Below are 17711 nucleotides of genomic sequence, written 5' to 3'. Positions count from 1 at the left end.
GTGTGACTGACAGCTAGAAAGAAGTTTCTTTAGAATAGTAAAGGTAGGCACAGCAAGGAGATTTGCTGGGTCAAATGTCAGTCAACTGAAATATCAGATTCTCAGTTTTAAGCACATGAAAATCAAGAACTGTCCTCAGCTCATGGTATAGACTTTATATTTCATGGCGTGGAGGGGTAGGCCAATGGTTGAAGTAGCAGACTGAGATCCAGGGGGGGCCTGATTTAAATTCCATGGACAAGTCACTTAATCCTCCATTGCCTCATGTATAAACTTTGATTGTGAGCTCTCCAGAGACAGGAAGATACTTACTGTACCTGAATGTACACTGCTTCAATAACTATTGGGCTTGCAGGAAGTAAATAAGAAATTAAGGGACCCTTTCACTAAAGAGTATTAAGCCCTTAATACGTGGTTAGTGCACACTATCAGGCTACTGTAGAATGAGTTAAAGCATTTTACCGTAATTTGCTTATTTGCACATGCTAATCAGTGCTTTACTTTTGAAAAATATTCTTGGAGGGGGTGTTACTTGGGTATAGAGGGGGTGTTCCCACATTACCCAGGTAACACATTATTATTAGCACATGCTAAGGGGGGGATTCTATATATATGGCACTTAATAAATCCGCACGGAAAACATTTTCGCCTAAGCGTATTCTACAAGTGATACCTAGATTTAGTTGCCGTATATAGAATACACCTAAAACCATAGGCGTAGTTTGACTGTTTCATTTGGGGGGGCAAAGAATGGGCGGAGCATATTAGCATATCATTTGCATATATACATATGCAAATGAATATGCTAATATGGAGGAAGGAAATGAAATTTACAGGCAAAACATCACAGATGCACATTTCAAAAAGCTGACACATTTCAATTAATAAATTATGAATAAAATACTTTTATTTACCTTTGTTGTCTGATCATTTAGTTTTTCTATTCGCTTTGATCCCAGTGTCTTCTGTTTTATGCAGTGTCTTCTTTCCAGTAGGCTTCCCTCTGCTCCCCACCCTCCCAGTCCCATCCATCTCTTGCTCCTTCCCTCTGCCGTGCCTGACCTCTCCCAATCCCATCCATCTCCTGGTCCATCCCTCTGCTCCCCACCCCTCGCAGTCCCATCCATCTCTTGCTCCTTCCCTCTGCTCACCACCCCTCCCAGTACCATCCATCTTCTGTTCCTTCCCTCTGCTCACCATCCCTCCGTCCCATCCATCTTCTGCTCCTTCCCTCTGCTTTGCCTGACCTCTCCCAATCCCATCCATCTCCTGGTCCATCCCTCTGCTCCCCACCCCTCGCAGTCCCATCCATCTCTTGCTCCTTCCCTCTGCTCACCACCCCTCCCAGTACCATCCATCTTCTGTTCCTTCCTTCCCTCTGCTCACCATCCCTCCATCCCATCCATCTTCTGCTCCTTCCCTCTGCTGTGCCTGACCTCTCCCAATCCCATCCATCTCCTGGTCCATCCCTCTGCTCCCCATCCCTCGCAGTCCCATCCATCTCTTGCTCCTTCCCTCTGCTCACCTCCTCTCCCAGTCCCATCCATCTCCTGCTCCTTCCCTCTGCTTCCCACCCCTCCCAGTCCCATCCATCTCCTGCTCCTTCCCTCTGCTTCCCACCCCCCCCAGTCCCATCCATCTCCTGCTCCTTCCCTCTGCTTCCCACCCCTCCCAGTCCCATCCATCTCTTGCTCCTTCCCTCTGCTCCCCACCCTCCCAGTCCCATCCATCTTCTGTTCCTTCCCTCTGCTCACCATCCCTCCGTCCCATCCATCTTCTGCTCCCCACCCCTCCCAGTCCCATCCATCTCCTGCTCCTTCCCTCTGCTTCCCACCCCTCCCAGTCCCATCCATCTCCTGATCCTTCCCTCTGCTTCCCACCCCACCCAGTCCCATCCATCTCCTGCTCCTTCCCTCTGCTTCCCACCCCTCCCAGTCCCATCCATCTCTTGCTCCTTCCCTCTGCTCCCCACCCTCCCAGTCCCATCCATCTTCTGTTCCTTCCCTCTGCTCACCATCCCTCCGTCCCATCCATCTTCTGCTCCCCACCCCTCCCAGTCCCATCCATCTCCTGATCCTTCCCTCTGCTTCCCACCCCACCCAGTCCCATCCATCTCCTGCTCCTTCCCTCTGCTTCCCACCCCTCCCAGTCCCATCCATCTCTTGCTCCTTCCCTCTGCTCCCCACCCTCCCAGTCCCATCCATCTTCTGTTCCTTCCCTCTGCTCACCATCCCTCCGTCCCATCCATCTTCTGCTCCCCACCCCTCCCAGTCCCATCCATCTCCTGCTCCTTCCCTCTGCTTCCCACCCCACCCAGTCCCATCCATCTCCTGCTCCTTCCCTCTGCTTCCCACCCCTCCCAGTCCCATCCATCTCTTGCTCCTTCCCTCTGCTCCCCCCCTCCCAGTCCCATCCATCTTCCCTCTGCTCCCCCCCCCCGCGAGGTCCAAGATGGTGACTCCGTTTACCCCCTCTCTTCCTCCCTCCCTCCCTCCGGTGCAGGCAACAGTTTTCAGCTTTTATAAAGTACGCCTCAATTTAGGTGTACTTTGTAGAATAAGCCTAAATTTCCATGCGGATTATAGAATATGCTGAGCGCCCATCTGCACGACTAAATTTAGTCTAAATTACTCCAAGTAAAACTAGGTGTAAATTCCGACATCTAAATTAGGCATGGACTAGGTGTATTCTATAACAACGTGCATAGATTTGAGAAACACCCATGACCCGCCCACTCCACGCCCCCTTTCCAGCTATGTGACTTAGAATTTACATGCACCATGTTGCAGAATACGCTTACTCCCCTCTTACAAAGCTGTGCTAGCGGCTGCTGAATGGGCTGTATCGGCATTATGGTGCCGGCAGCCAGTAGCATGGGTTTGTAAAAGGGGGACTAGACAGTTGTGCAAGTAAATTTTAATTAATGCCAATTAGTGTCAATAATTACTTGTTAAGTGGCAATTATCAGTGCTGATTGGCTTATCAACTAATTAAGTTGTGTGTGCAAATCCGGAATACGACCATATTTGCGCGCTCAAGTCACACTATATAGAATCTAGGAGAAAATGGATAGCTGGTTGCACAAACTCGGGGCAGATGATCAAAAGCCCAGTGCTGTTCCAAACAGCATTCTAAAAATAGCTCTGGAACAGCATGGGGCTTTACTGCCTCTATGATCAGAGATAATAGCAAGCAAATTTAAGCATGCTATTATCTCTGATCATAGGGTAAAAGTGCAGGAGAAACTCCTTTATATGGTAGTGAAGCCCCGCCCAGTGCATCCCAGGATGCAGGGCAGGGCTGGGCACCACCATTTTCAAGGTGGCACTAAAGAGAGGAGGAAATGTGCTACTTCCTCCTCCACCGTTAAGGTACGGGGGGGATGGTGCCGCTAGACCATCAGGTGGGGGGTTGTGATTGTGGCCTGGGCCACCAGGGCTTTTTTTAATTGGGTACGAGGGGAGTTAGGGGTGTCTGGAGATCCACCGGATCTCCAGTCCCCCATGAGCTTGTGTTAGGGGGGGTATTGGGGGACTGGAGGTCCGCCAGACCTCCAGCCCCATGTTGCTGGCTTGGGGTTGGGGGGGGGGGGGTCGGGGCTACTTTGGGGATGGGGCTTTGATTTTATTAGGGGGGATGGTGGGGGGCCTGCTAGCATGCAAATACATGCTGGACAGGACTCCACATTCTTCCGAAATGCTCTGGAAACCCTAACACCTGCTCCAAAGGAATAAGTATTTGCATGCTATTTGTGGTCAGATCCCACAAGCATGTTGTTTCACACACTCGGAGGCTCTGACCATGGGGTGGTAGTAAACATTGGTGCTAGAACAGTGTTAATTGGCCTCTAGCACCCGTGTTTTCTTCTGATTATCGGTACCTCAGATATTCAATGCCAGTGACCAGATATGACCTGGTATTGAATATCCAGGCCTAACATCAGTGGCAATCAAAAATAAACACTGACCACCGGTGGCTGAATATCTATCCCTATCTTATGACCATGATATAAATGTGACAAACAGTATCTCTGTCGGAAGCCAGCAAATAAAAGCCTCTATGCTGGCCCTGTTGTTGGTTTCCTCAATATAAATTTTCAACTGCATTATCAAATCCAGAAACATTTAATCAACAACAACCTCCTCAAACCCCAACCTCCTCTCAGGGCCCTTTACCATAGGAGACCATGGGAATAGTTGAAAGAGAGGAAGGTTCCGAATATAAGATATCCTTAAAATATGTACTGAGCATTTCTGATCAGGCAATAATTTTAGAATACGGAGAATTAGGTGAAAGTCAATAATAAATCAATTCTGAGTTTGGATCCATCTTTTTAAAGAGAATAGCCACTTTCAAGTAAGTGTAATCGATGGCAGCCAAATAGAGAATTTTTGCCAGCCCTACTCAGAGTGCAAGTTCACATCTTAACAGAAGTAGGCTTTGATGGTAACCCCGGTAGTTTGGAAGTAAAGCTAGTGCCAGGCAGACAACTATGGTCTGTGCCTGAAAATGGCAAAGAAAGACCAGGATCAAGTATACATATTTTATTCTATCTTTTTAGGCAGGCTGGATGGACCATGTAGGTTTTTATCTACTGTCATTGTCTATATTACCATGTTTCAATATAAATATCCTATATTAATGCTTTTTATATATTTTATTTATTTATTTATAGATTTGTATATAGCACAAATCACAGTGCTCCATGAAGTTTCCAATAAACAGAGATAATAAAATAGAAAACAAAACACACCCATCAGCTTTTTCATAATTACACTGTCCCAGTCTTGCCGACATCCACAGCTATGTTACTTTCTTATTATAACTGAAAAGACAAACAAAACAGGCATGATTTTCTTTCAGAAATTCATCAAACCAAGCTTTAATTTACATTCTGAAGAGAGCAAAATCCATAAGTGAAGACCTGTTATAGACCAAGTACAATTCTTTTAACTTTTTACTTTGCATAAAGCAAAAAAGAAAAAAAAAGTATTTCCAGAAGACCAGAGACTGATCTTGTCAGCTTGTAGTTTGCTAAGGGAATCGCCAGTGACAAAGGGTTGCCTAAGTGGTGTATTTTAAACAACATTACTAATAGTACCTTGGGGATAACCTTTGAATAGATTGCACTGGGTGTTCTGTGCTTCCTAATACAGTCAAACCCAGAGATCTAATATAATAAAACGCACCCTCAACGTTCTGAGGACAACGTTCTGTGAAGCCTGAAGCCTGAAGCCTGAAGCCTTGAAGCCTGAAGCCTGAAGCCTTGAAGCCATCTGATGTCACTCCCAGGCTGAGGCTGAAGGGTTCGTGGATTCGTGGTGTGAAGCCTTCAAGCCAGCCAGCCGTCTCTGCCCCGCCCTCGCGACAAAACAAACAAATCCGGAAGCGAAACGTCAGGGAAGGAGGCGGCGCTCCCGACGTCTAGCCTTCCCTTCGCTGTGTTCCGCCTTCAAAACAAGGCGGAACACAGCGAAGGGAAAGCTAGACGTCGGGAGCGCCGCCTCCTTCCCTGACGCTTCGCTGCACGAACCGCCACGGAGGTAAGTTAAAAAGAATAAAAAAAAAAAAAAGGGATGCATGGATGCGAAGGGGGGGGCATGGATGCGAGGCATGGATGCGAAGGGGGGGCATGGATGCGAAGGGGGGGGGGAGAAGAGGGCGGGCCAGGCTGGGACATGGGAGAGAGCGTAGCATGGATGCGAGGGGGGGGGTCATGGAAGGGCGAGAGGGGACTTGCTGGAAAAGGATGAATGGAGGCGGCAGGGGACAGAGGAGCATGGATGGGTATGGATTAGGAGGGCAGGGCACAGGGAGAGAGGGGAATTACTGGAAATGGATGAATGGAGGGGGCAGGGGACAGAGGAGCATGGATGGGCATGGATTGGGAGGGCAGGACTCAGGGAGAGAGGGAAATTGCTGGATAGGGAAAAATGGAGGGGCCAGGTGACAGATGAGCATGGATGGGCATGGATTGGAAGGGCAGGACTCAGGGAGAGGGGAATTGCTGGATAGGGATGAATGGAGGGGACAGATGGCCATGGATGGATGTGGATTGCAGAGCAGGCCTCAGGCAGAGAGGGGAAATGCTGGATAGGGAAAAATGGAGGGGCCAGGTGACAGAGGAGCATGGATGGGCATGGATTGGAAGGGCAGGACTCAGGGAGAGGGGAATTGCTGCATAGGGATGAATGGAGGGGACAGGTGGGCATGGATGGATATGGATTGCAGAGCATGCCTCAGGCAGAGAGGGGAAATGCTGGATAGGGAAAAATGGAGGGGCCAGGTGACAGATGAGCATGGATGGGCATGGATTGGAAAGGCAGGACTCAGGGAGAGGGGAATTGCTGGATAGGGATGAATGGAGGGGACAGATGGGCATGGATGGATATGGATTGCAGAGCAGGCCTCAGGCAGAGAGGGGAAATGCTGGATAGGGAAAAATGGAGGGGCCAGGTGACAGATGAGCATGGATGGGCATGGATTGGAAGGGCAGGACTCAGGGAGAGGGGAATTGCTGGATAGGGATGAATGGAGGGGACAGATGGGCATGGATGGATATGGATTGCAGAGCAGGCCTCAGGCAGAGAAGGGAAATGCTGGATAGGGAAAAATGGAGGGGCCAGGTGACAGAGGAGCATGGATGCGCATGGATTGGAAGGGCAGGACTCAGGGAGAGGGGAATTGCTGGATAGGGATGAATGGAGGGGACAGATGGGCATGGATGGATATGGATTGCAGAGCAGGCCTCAGGCAGAGAGGGGAAATGCTGGATAGGGAAAAATGGAGGGGCCAGGTGACAGATGAGCATGGATGGGCATGGATTGGAAAGGCAGGACTCAGGGAGAGGGGAATTGCTGGATAGGGATGAATGGAGGGGACAGATGGGCATGGATGGATATGGATTGCAGAGCAGGCCTCAGGCAGAGAGGGGAAATGCTAGATAGGGAAAAATGGAGGGGCCAGGTGACAGAGGAGCATGGATGGGCATGGATTGGAAGGGCAGGACTCAGGGAGAGGGGAATTGCTGGATAGGGATGAATGGAGGGGACAGATGGGCATGGATGGATATGGATTGCAGGGCAGGCCTCAGGCAGAGAGGGAAATGCTGGATAGGGATGAATGGAGGGGGCAGGTGACAGACAAACATGGATGGCCATGGATTGGGAGGGCAGGGCTCAGGGACAGAGGGGAATTGCTGGAAAAGGATGAATGGAGGGGGCAGGGGACAGATGGCCATGGATTGGGAGGGCACGGCTCACACTCTCTCTCTCATATACAATGTCTTTCTGACTCTCACTCTCACACACTCTGTCTCACACTGTATCACATTCACTCTCTATGTGCCACACAGTCACTCACACACTCGCTTGGTCTCATACACTCACTCAAACAGAGAATCTGTGTCTCACACACACTCTCTCTCTCGCCCACACACACACACACTCTCACTCATACTGTGTCTCACATACACACTTGCACACACTCTCATTCTCACACACACACTCTCTCACAAACACACTCACACCCAGACTCACGCTCTCTCTCACACAATCACACTTTCACTCTGACTCTCAAACAGTCACTCTCACATACACTCTCCCAAACATACACACTCCGAGGAAAACCTTGCTAGCGCCCGTTTCATTTGTGTCAGAAACGGGCCTTTTTTACTAGTATATATATACTTCTGTCATCAAAACTCATTTGACCTCTGTCATGAAGCTGCACTCATTATTAAGAATGGCCCATAGTGATAGCACTAATTGAAATCTTTTTAACTGAACAGGGAACTCTGTGTCAAAAATTATGAAAGAAGTTTATGAACAATTAGGAATCACAGGCATTAAGATATTGATTTTTTTTCTGCCTTTAAAATCGTGGCAACAGTTCATCTAACCAGGAATAGAACCACAAACAAAAGCCTCCTGTACTCTCTCTTTTCTTCCAAATTTAATCTTCCCCTAATCTTCCCATATTCCCTAAAATGTATGATCTATGGAGAAATTTACATGCAGCTTTCTTTAAATTAGTCCCCATTGTGTATCGCATTGACATTGTAAGTAGCATACTATCAGGGGCATTTTCGAAACAGAAGGGCACCCATCTTTCGACATAAATCGGGAGATGGGCATCCTTATCTCAGGGTCACCCAGATCAGCATAATCGAAAGCCGATTTTCGGCGTCCCCAACTGCTTTCCATCATCGGGATGACCAAGGTTCCCGGGGGCGTGACGGCAGCGTACTGAAGGCAGGATGGGGGCGTGCTTAAGAGATGGGCGTACTCGGCCGATAATGGAAAAAAGAAGGGCGTCCCTGACGAGCATTTGGCCGACTTTACTTGGTCCATTTTTTTTCCATGACCAAGTCTTGAAAAGGTGCCCGAACTGACCAGATGACCACTGGAGGGGATCGGGGATGACCTCCCCTTACTCCCCCAGTGGTCACCCTCCCTAAAAAATAAATTAAAAAACATTTTTCCCTGCCTCTATGCCAGCCTCAAATGTCATACCCAGCTTCATCACAGCAGTATGCAGGTCCCTGGAGCAGTTTTTAGTGGGTGCAGTGCACTTCAGGCAGGCGGACCCAGGCCCATCCCCCCTACCTGTTACACTTGTGGTGGTAAATGTGAGCTCTCCAAAACCCACTGTACCCACATGTAGGTGCCCCCCTTCTTCCCTAAGGGCTATGGTAGTGGTGTACAGTTGTGGGAAGTGGGTTTTGGGGGGGGGGGGGTTGGGGGACTCAGCACACAAGGTAAGGGAGCTATGCACCTGGGAGCAATTTGTTAAGTCCACTGCAGTGCCCCGTAGGGTGTCCGGTTGGTGTCCTGGCATGTGAGGGGGACCAGTGCACTACGAATGCTGGCTCCTCCCATGACCAAATGGCTTGGATTTGGTCGTTTTTGAGATGGGCGTCCTCGGTTTCCATTATCGGCGAAAACCGAGGTCGCCATCTCTAAGGTCGACCATCTCAACATTTAGGTCGACCATCTCTTAGGTCAACCTAAATGTTGAGATTTGGGCATCCCCGACCGTATTATCAAAACGAAAGATAATACGGGATGCCCCGCCCCTTCGCGGTTCCGTCCTTAGAGGTGGGCACCCTTAGAGATGGTCACCCCGTTCGATTATCCCCCTCCATGTATTGTTATTTGAATATTTTTACTGCTATAACTGTCTATTGTCTATATTCGACTTACTCTTGCTGTAAACTGCCTTGGGTGAAGTTCTTCAAAAAAGCAGTAAATAAATCCTAACACAGCCACACACACACACACACACACACACACACACACACACACACACACACACACACACACACACACACACACACATTCTATATATGGTGCTTTAAATTGTGTGCTCAAGCCCCCTACAAAACTACAGCATCCTTGAATGCCTGGCAGGAATGCCTAAGCCCCACCAGCTGAAGAGATCCGCTGCCTGCAACCCCCCTCTCCAGCAGCAAGGAAGTCGGTGGTGTGCTTTCCAGCCGCTGGCACCAGTACTCTTCACGCATGCTCAATTCAAGTGTGAACTCAGCATGCACGAGGAGTGCTGGTGTCAGTGGCTGGAATGCACGCCACCGACTTCCTCGCTGCTGAGGCAGCACCAAATCTCTTTGGGTGGCAAGGCTTGGGCATCCCCACAAGCAATTGTGTGTTGAGGGGGTGGGGGTTGGGAAGCAGAGAGGACATGCTTGGCCCTCACAGTCTAGTCCACACCTGGCCCCCTCCCCCCAAAAAATGGGCTGCTGGCTACGCCCCAGATGTCAGCTTGATTATAATCAATGAATTGGGGGAAAAATGTTTACTTCAAGCATCCTGTTTTTTAAGCACAAAGGGAAATTATGAAATCATGTCTGTACTGAATAAATTCATTATTGCCTTTAGATTGTGTTTTAAAATCTATCTTCTGTCATGTTAAAAATAATAATTAAATACAGCTATGGAAGAGCGATTCACAAGTGGTACAGTGAAGTGTAGATTAAAAGAAAGTTGTTGGGAAATGTTTCTTAACCAGGAAGAAAATCAGTAATTTCCAGTTCCAAAAGAAGGGCATTTACTATTTGAGGAAGTAACATGCTGACTACAATGATAAAAGATTGGTTCTCATCTCAGATACTGGACAAGGCTCATTACAGCTTGATTGGAGCGCTTTGAACTGAATGGCAAAATTTTGCTTCATTATTTTTTCACAAAGAAAAGTTTCAGCTAGATGACACCTCAAAATGAAAGTGTTATCTGTGTTTCTTTTCATCATATAAATATAGAGGGAGTTTTATACTTTACTGCCAACATGATCTTTCCAATATGAAATTTGTTTTATGCTACGTTTATGACAGGCAATAGTTGTATACTTTTATTTATTATATATTGGAATTTATTAACCACCTTTATGAAGAGATTCACCCAAGGTGGTGTACAGCAGGTACAGTTTAACATAAAACTTACAATTTTAACAGCATAACAACAGTAAAATAACCAAGAATAAACACAAATTCAATAAATGAGGTAAACTTGAAAACAGTAAATTGAAACCTAATAATAGAACTACCTTGAAACAGTATCAAAAATAGACACATTTAACAGCACATGAATTCAAATACCAGAGATATAATAAAATGTTAACATAATACTAGTGATACTCCTAATAAGCATGCATTAGAACATTCAACTAACATATATAAGATGCTAAAGATTTTCTACAATACAGCTTACCATATAACTGAGGGACCAAGAGCAGATATATGATGGAACAAGATGTGTGATATAGAGTCTGTTGGGATAATTTGACGGTTAGCTAAAATCAAGGCAAGTTTGTGTATAGTTAAGCAACTGATCTAAGTTATAGTATGTGTAGAAAGCTAGTCCAGGTGCAGAATGGGTGTATAGTCAGTCACCCTATGTATTAAAGGCTTGGGAGAAGAACCAGGCTTTCACCTACTTCCTGAAATAGAGGTAGTCTAGATTTATATATAGCCCCTCTGGGAGTAAATTCCAGAGCATTTCTTTTGATGAGGGTACAGATAGTGATAATCCTTGAGAGAACCTTAGAGGTCTTAAAGGTGTACAAAGGGCTAACTTATTCTTTAAGTATTCTAGCCCTTTGTGTCTAAGGACCTTGAAAATGAAACACAGAGTTTTAAATTTGGCTCTGCAAGGTACTGGTAGCCAATGTAGCTTTTGCCGGAAGGGTGTAATGTGGTTACCCCACTTGCAGCCCTCTATCAGTCATGTCATAGCATTCTGAATTAGTTGGAGCAGATACAAACTCTTTTTGGTTTGGCCAGTGTACAGGGCATTACAGTAGTCTATTCATGATGCTATTGGGACATGGACCACTGTGGTCAGACTTGTCTTTTCAATATATGGAGAGAGATTTCTTAGCTGCTGTACGTGATAGAGACAATTTTTAAAGGTTGAATTTGTGGGATCAGTGAGTGATGAGTCTAGCAGTATCCCAAGATTCCTGACCTGTGATTTTAGGCGAAGTTCATACTTCCTAAAAAGTATTTGAAGTTGGGTATTTGTTCACTTGTGTTTAGTACCCAATGAATCTGTTTTATTTGGATTCAGGCAAAGTTTGTTGTTGTTTGCCCATTTCTGAGTTGCGGTTAGGCAGGCAGTCAGTTTACTCAGAGTTGTGTATAGATATGGTTCAATGGATATGAATAGCACATCATTGGCATAAATGTAGAATTTTGTGTTCATTGACTGAAGCAGCTCAGCCAGAGGCTTGAGGTAGGTATTAAATAAAATGGGAGACAGTATGGATCACTGTGGCACCTGACAGTCCAGTGCCCAAAGTAATGATGCAATATTACTGAACAGAACTGACTGCTGTCTATCTGACAGATAGGATTTGAACCAAGTAAATACTGTGCCACTGATACCTATTTCTGCCAGTCTTGTGAGCATGATATGATCCATCATGTCAAAAGCTGCCTAGAAATCGAGCAACACTAGCATCGAGACAGATCACCTGTCACGGTTTCTGTGCAGATCATCAAGAAGGGACATAAAAACTGTCTCTGTTCCGTACCCAGGTCTGAAGCCAGATTGACATGGGTCTAGTCAATTACTTTCAATAAGCCAGTCACAGAGTTGACTGCAGACTGTCCTTTCTATAAGTTTTGCAAGGAAAGGAATGTTAGAGACTGATTGGTAGTTTTCAAGCTTGTCCTGGTACAGTGAGCTATTTTTCAGTAGGGGGCACACCACAGCTCTTTTTAGTGTTGTTGGCAGCTGCCCTTCCATAAGTGAGGCGTTAACAATTTTAGTGACCCCTTCAATGAGGCCTGTGCTCACTCTTTGTAGAATCTTTCCAGGCAGGGATCAAGAGAGCAGGTTGTAGGCTGTAGACCTTTCAGGATATTTTCAAGAGCTTCTGTGACCTGGTTCAATGAGTCTCACATGGCTGTGCATAGTGCGGAAGAGGGAGTGTTTTCTTCATTAACTGGTAGGAGCTTTGATGGGACTGTTTGTAGGTCTTGATGGAGCCCTTTAATTTTGTTGGCAAAATAAGTGGCAAAATCATTGCTGGTTAGTTGTGACAGGAAGAATCTGGTTCTGTTGTAGGGTTTGCAGTAGGCTGTGCTATTTTAAATATCTGCTTGGTTGAATTTGCAGCTTGTTCTATGTGCTGAGAAAAAATATTGTTTTTTGACTGTTGTTATGGCCTGGTGGTATATTGCCATGTGTTTCTTACAGTTGAGCCTATCTTCATCTAGGTGAGATTTTCTCCATTTTCTTTCAAGTTGGTGTCCTTGACGCTTAAGGATCTGTAGTTCTGGGGAGAACCATGGGGAACGTTTGTTTGTGCAACATAGGACCTTCTATAGAAGGTCTACTCAGGAAATCTAGACTGCCCCAACTTGACATTTCGTTCTTTAGATTGTAAGCTCCTTTGAGCAGGGACCGTCCTTCTTTGTTAATTTGTACAGCGCTGCGTAACCCTAGTAGCGCTCTAGAAATGTTAAGTAGTAGTAGTAGTAGTAGTAGTAGTAGTAGTTTTTATCTAATTCCATTCCTAAGCATGCATTCCAGATACCAACCTGTTCTAACATGGTCATCCACATGGGGGTAGGACAAGGCCTCTAAGAAGTTTTCAGCCATCAGATTTCTCATGACTCAGATTTCCTCCAAACTTTGATTGAACCCATCTGTTTTATGTAGTCCTTAATAGAAAATTTGATTAGGAAGATCTTAATTTCATAATGAATCCTGCAGCCAAGCTAATGGTAGGAGTGTGTAACACCACTTCCCTCTTACATAAGTACATAAGTAATGCCACACTGGGAAAAGACCAAGGGTCCATCGAGCCCAGCATCCTGTCCACGACAGCGGCCAATCCAGGCCAAGCGCACCTGGCAAGCTTCCCAAAAGTACAAACATTCTATACATGTTATTCCTGGAATTGTGGATTTTTCCCAAGTCCATTTAGTAGTGGTTTATGGACTTGTCCTTTAGGAAACCGTCTAACCCCTTTTTAAACTCTGCCAAGCTAACCACCTTCACCATGTTCTCCGGAAACGAATTCCAGAGTTTAATTATGCGTTGGGTGAAGAAACATTTTCTCCGATTTGTTTTAAATTTACTACACTGTAGTTTCATCACATGCCCCTAGTCCTAGTATTTTGGAAAGCGTGAACAGACGCTTCACATCCACCTGTTCCACTCCACTCATTATTTTATATACCTCTATCATGTCTCCCCTCAGCCGTCTGAAAGACATAAGTGAATCTTCAAGTTTCCGAGAGAAACTGCAACAATCCTGTGAAACATGGGAGCATCATATGTGAATCTCTTTACTATGATATCTGCTGCCCATGATTTTCTAAGCCATCTCTGGGATTTGACTTTTGCTTATAGACGAGGGTTCTACTATATCCTTGTGGTTTACGCTCTATAGTTACAACCAGATTTTTATATATTTTATTCTGCTATTTTGAAGGAGCCTTGCCTCTCACCTCACACACAGATGGGCACTACTGACCCTCTAGAGAGTTTTTTGAGAGAACAGTGTATTTCTCTACTTACACAGAAGGACATAATTAAGCATCTCCAGACTAAGTTATATGACCATCCTTTCATTGTGACTTTATTTTTTGAGCATGTTGGCATAGGCATCACTACGGAAGTGCAAATGCATCCCCAAAATCTTTGTTGCACCCGCAGTGAAAGCCCCAAGTCTTGAGACCTACCCGAACAGTTCAATTAGGTCTAGGGACTTGTGGCTTTCCCCAATTCATGGAGGAGGAGGCTTTGGTGTTGGTTCCCATGCTGGTTCTGTGGTTCTAATTCTAAATGGTGGCTGCAAACTCTCGTGAGACTACTGCGAGAGGTCACAACTGCCATTTTGATTCTCGGAGCTGGCACAGGCAGCATCAAGTTAGGGGCGTAGCTACGGGTGGGCCTGGGTGGGCCCAGGCCCATCCAATCTCGGCTCAGGCCCGCCCACCCAAGCGCACACACTGCAGCAGCCTTTTTCCACTGTGTGAGTCATTGCGTAGCGTACCACGGCATGGCAGACGGCACCCGCTAAGCTGATCTCCAGCCCACCTACCTTTTGGGCTTGCAGAGAGGCAGATTCGGGTCAGCACAGCATGCAGTGGCAGCGGCACTGAAATGCAGGTCGCGTCGCGATGCTCGTTGTTCCATCCTACGCGGGATGACATGGCTGTGCGCAACGGCGTGCTCAACCTCGCTCTCGCTCTGCTTGCTCTCGGCCATCAGGGCAGGCTAAACAATAGCTGCACGCAGTGCACGCTGTCACTTACAGGGTTGAGCATTGAGCTAGTGCAAGCCTGGCCCTGAAAACATGGGAAAAGTTCTTCGAGACGAGTTCCAAGCAGCTGGCAGCCCAGCCCAGCACTGCAGGTAATTAAATTTTAAATGCTTTTTTTTTTTACATCATATTTTTAACATCATGTAATTTTTTAAAAACTAAACTAGCTGGGGCCTGGGCACTATTAAAATTTATTGTTGTGGAATTTGTGGGTGGGGTAAGCACTTCACTATATATATATATATATATATATATATATATATAGTGCCCACCCAAATTAGCTCTGGGCCCAGCCAAAATGTCAGGTCTGGCTACGCCACTGGCATCAACTGGAGATCGCTGCTGCCTGAAGGAGAGAGAGGTGCTGCATGATGGGGAGGGAGAGGGGGAAAAGCTGTACTTGGATAGGAGAGAAGGAAAAGTGGAAAAGGCTGCATATGAATGGAAGGGAAGGGAGGGGAATTGCTGCACTTGAAAAGGAGGGCAGTGAGGGGGTGGGGGTGGCTGCATATGAATGGCACCTATGTACTACACCACACAACAAAACCAAGGTAAAGGTATCTCCTTAAGTCCATCAGCCAGCTGTTCAGTCACTGCAATGATCCATTAGGCAAGAAAGAAAGCTATTCCTCAGTTGAGATGAAGCCAGGTTTTTTTCATCTTGAGACTAGAAGGAAGGGGAATAAATTATACCACGAATTAAAAATAGAATTATATTAGTTATTGATTGATTTTTTTTTGTGGGCAGGCAGTGAAAAAATAATTCACCATCATTGCCATAGGCTTGAATTTGTGTGAGCCAAGAGGAAAAGGAGACTGCTATGATAGGTATTGAGCAGAACATTCTTATGTATAAAACTTTATTTAATTCTAAACTTTGGAATTATCAGTGCTTAGAGCAAATCACCATTAGAAATAACTACAATTGAGTATTTGTATTTCATACTATGCAATTATGCTAAGAGGGACTTCGAAAAAAACATTGCATTGGAGGCAAAAACACATAGTAAAACTTTTTTTTTAGGTATATTAAAAGCAGGAAGCCGGCAAAAGAATCAGTTGGACCGTTAGATGACCGAGGAGTAAAAGGGGCGATCAGGGAAGACAAAGCCGTAGTGGAGAGATTAAATGAATTCTTTGCTTCGGTCTTCACCGAGGAAGATTTGGGAGGGATACCGGTGCCAGAAATGGTATTCAAAGCTGATGAGTCGGAGAAACTTAATGAATTTTCTGTAAACCTGGAGGATGTAATGAGGCAGTTCTATAAACTGAAGAGTAGCAAATCTCCTGGACCAGATGGTATTCATCCCAGAGTACTGATAGAACTGAAAAAGGAGCTTGCGGAGCTATTGTTAGAAATATGTAATTTATCCTTAAAATCGAGCGTGGTACCGGAAGATTGGAGGGTGGCCAATGTAATGCCGATTTTTTTAAAAAGGTTCCAGAGGAAATCCGGGAAATTATAGACCGGTGAGTCTGACGTCGGTGCCGAGCAAAATGGTAGAGACTATTATTAAGAACAAAATTACAGAGCATATTCAAAAGCATGGATTAATGAGACAAAATCAACATGGATTTAGTGAAGGGAAATCTTGCCTCACCAATCTACTACATTTCTTTGAAGGGGTGAACAAACATATGGATAAAGGGGAGCCAGTTGATATTGTGTATCTGGATTTTCAGAAGGTGTTTGACAAAGTACCTCATGAAAGACTCAAGAGGAAATTGGAGAGCCATGGGAAAGGAGGTATGTTCTATTGTGGATTAAAAACTGGTTAAAAGATAGAAAACAGAGAGTAGGGATAAATGGCTTTAAGTCACATTGAGGGGCATTTTCGAATGGGGATGCCCATCTCTAAGGACGTCCCAGTGAAGGGGCGGGGAAACTCGTATTATCGAAACAAGATGGGCGTTCATCTTTCGTTTCGATAATATGGTCAGGGACTCCCAAATCTCAACATTTAGGTCGACCTTAGAGATGGTTGTCCCAAATTTTTGGCCATAATGGAAAATGAGGACGCGCATCTCAAAAATGACCAAATCCAAGCCTTTTGGTCGTGGGAGGAGCCAGCATTCATAGTGCACTGGTCCCCCTGACATGCCAGGACACCAACTGGGCACCCTAGGGGACTCTGCAGTGGACTTCAGAAATTGCTCCCAGGTACATAGCTCCCTTACCTTGTGTGCTGAGCCCCCCAACCCCATCAAACCCTACTCCCCACAACTGTATACCACTACCATAGCCCTAAGGGGTGAAGGGGGGCACCTACATGTGGGTACAGTGGGTTTGTGGTGGGTTTTGAAGGGCTCACATTTACCAGCACAAGTGTGGGGGGGGGGGGTGCCTGGGTCAGCCTGCTTGAAGTGCACTGCACCCACTAAAAACTGCTCCAGGGACCTGCATACTGCTGTGATGGAGCTGGGTATAACATTTGAGGCTGGCATAGAGGCTGGCAAAAAATGTTTTTTTAATTTTTTTGTTTTTGGGTGGGAGGGGAGTAAGGGGAGGTGATCCCCGATTCCCTCCGGTGGTCATCTAGTCAGTTCGGGCACCTTTTTGAGGCTTAGTCGTGATACAAAATGGACCAAGTCAGCCAAATGCTCGTCAGGGACGCCCTTCTTTTTTCCATTATCGTCCGAGGACGCCCATCTCTTAATCACGCCCCAGTCCTGCCTTCGGTACGGTGCCGACACGCCCCTGTGAACTTTGCTTGTCCCCGAGACGGAAAGCAGTTGAGGGCGCCCAAAATCGGCTTTCGATTATGCCGATTTGGGTGACACTGAGAGAAGGACGCCCATCTCCCGATTTGTGTCGGAAGATGGGTGTCCTTTTCTTTTGAAAATGCCCCTGATTGTGTGCTTCTTAATGCCACTTAAAGGGTTTTAACACAGCCTACTTAATTTCCCTTAGTGATATT

The sequence above is a fragment of the Microcaecilia unicolor genome, chromosome 8 (genome assembly GCF_901765095.1).
Source record: "Microcaecilia unicolor chromosome 8, aMicUni1.1, whole genome shotgun sequence".
Classification (NCBI taxonomy): domain Eukaryota; kingdom Metazoa; phylum Chordata; class Amphibia; order Gymnophiona; family Siphonopidae; genus Microcaecilia; species Microcaecilia unicolor.
Note: the sequence above shows the minus strand (reverse complement) of the source record.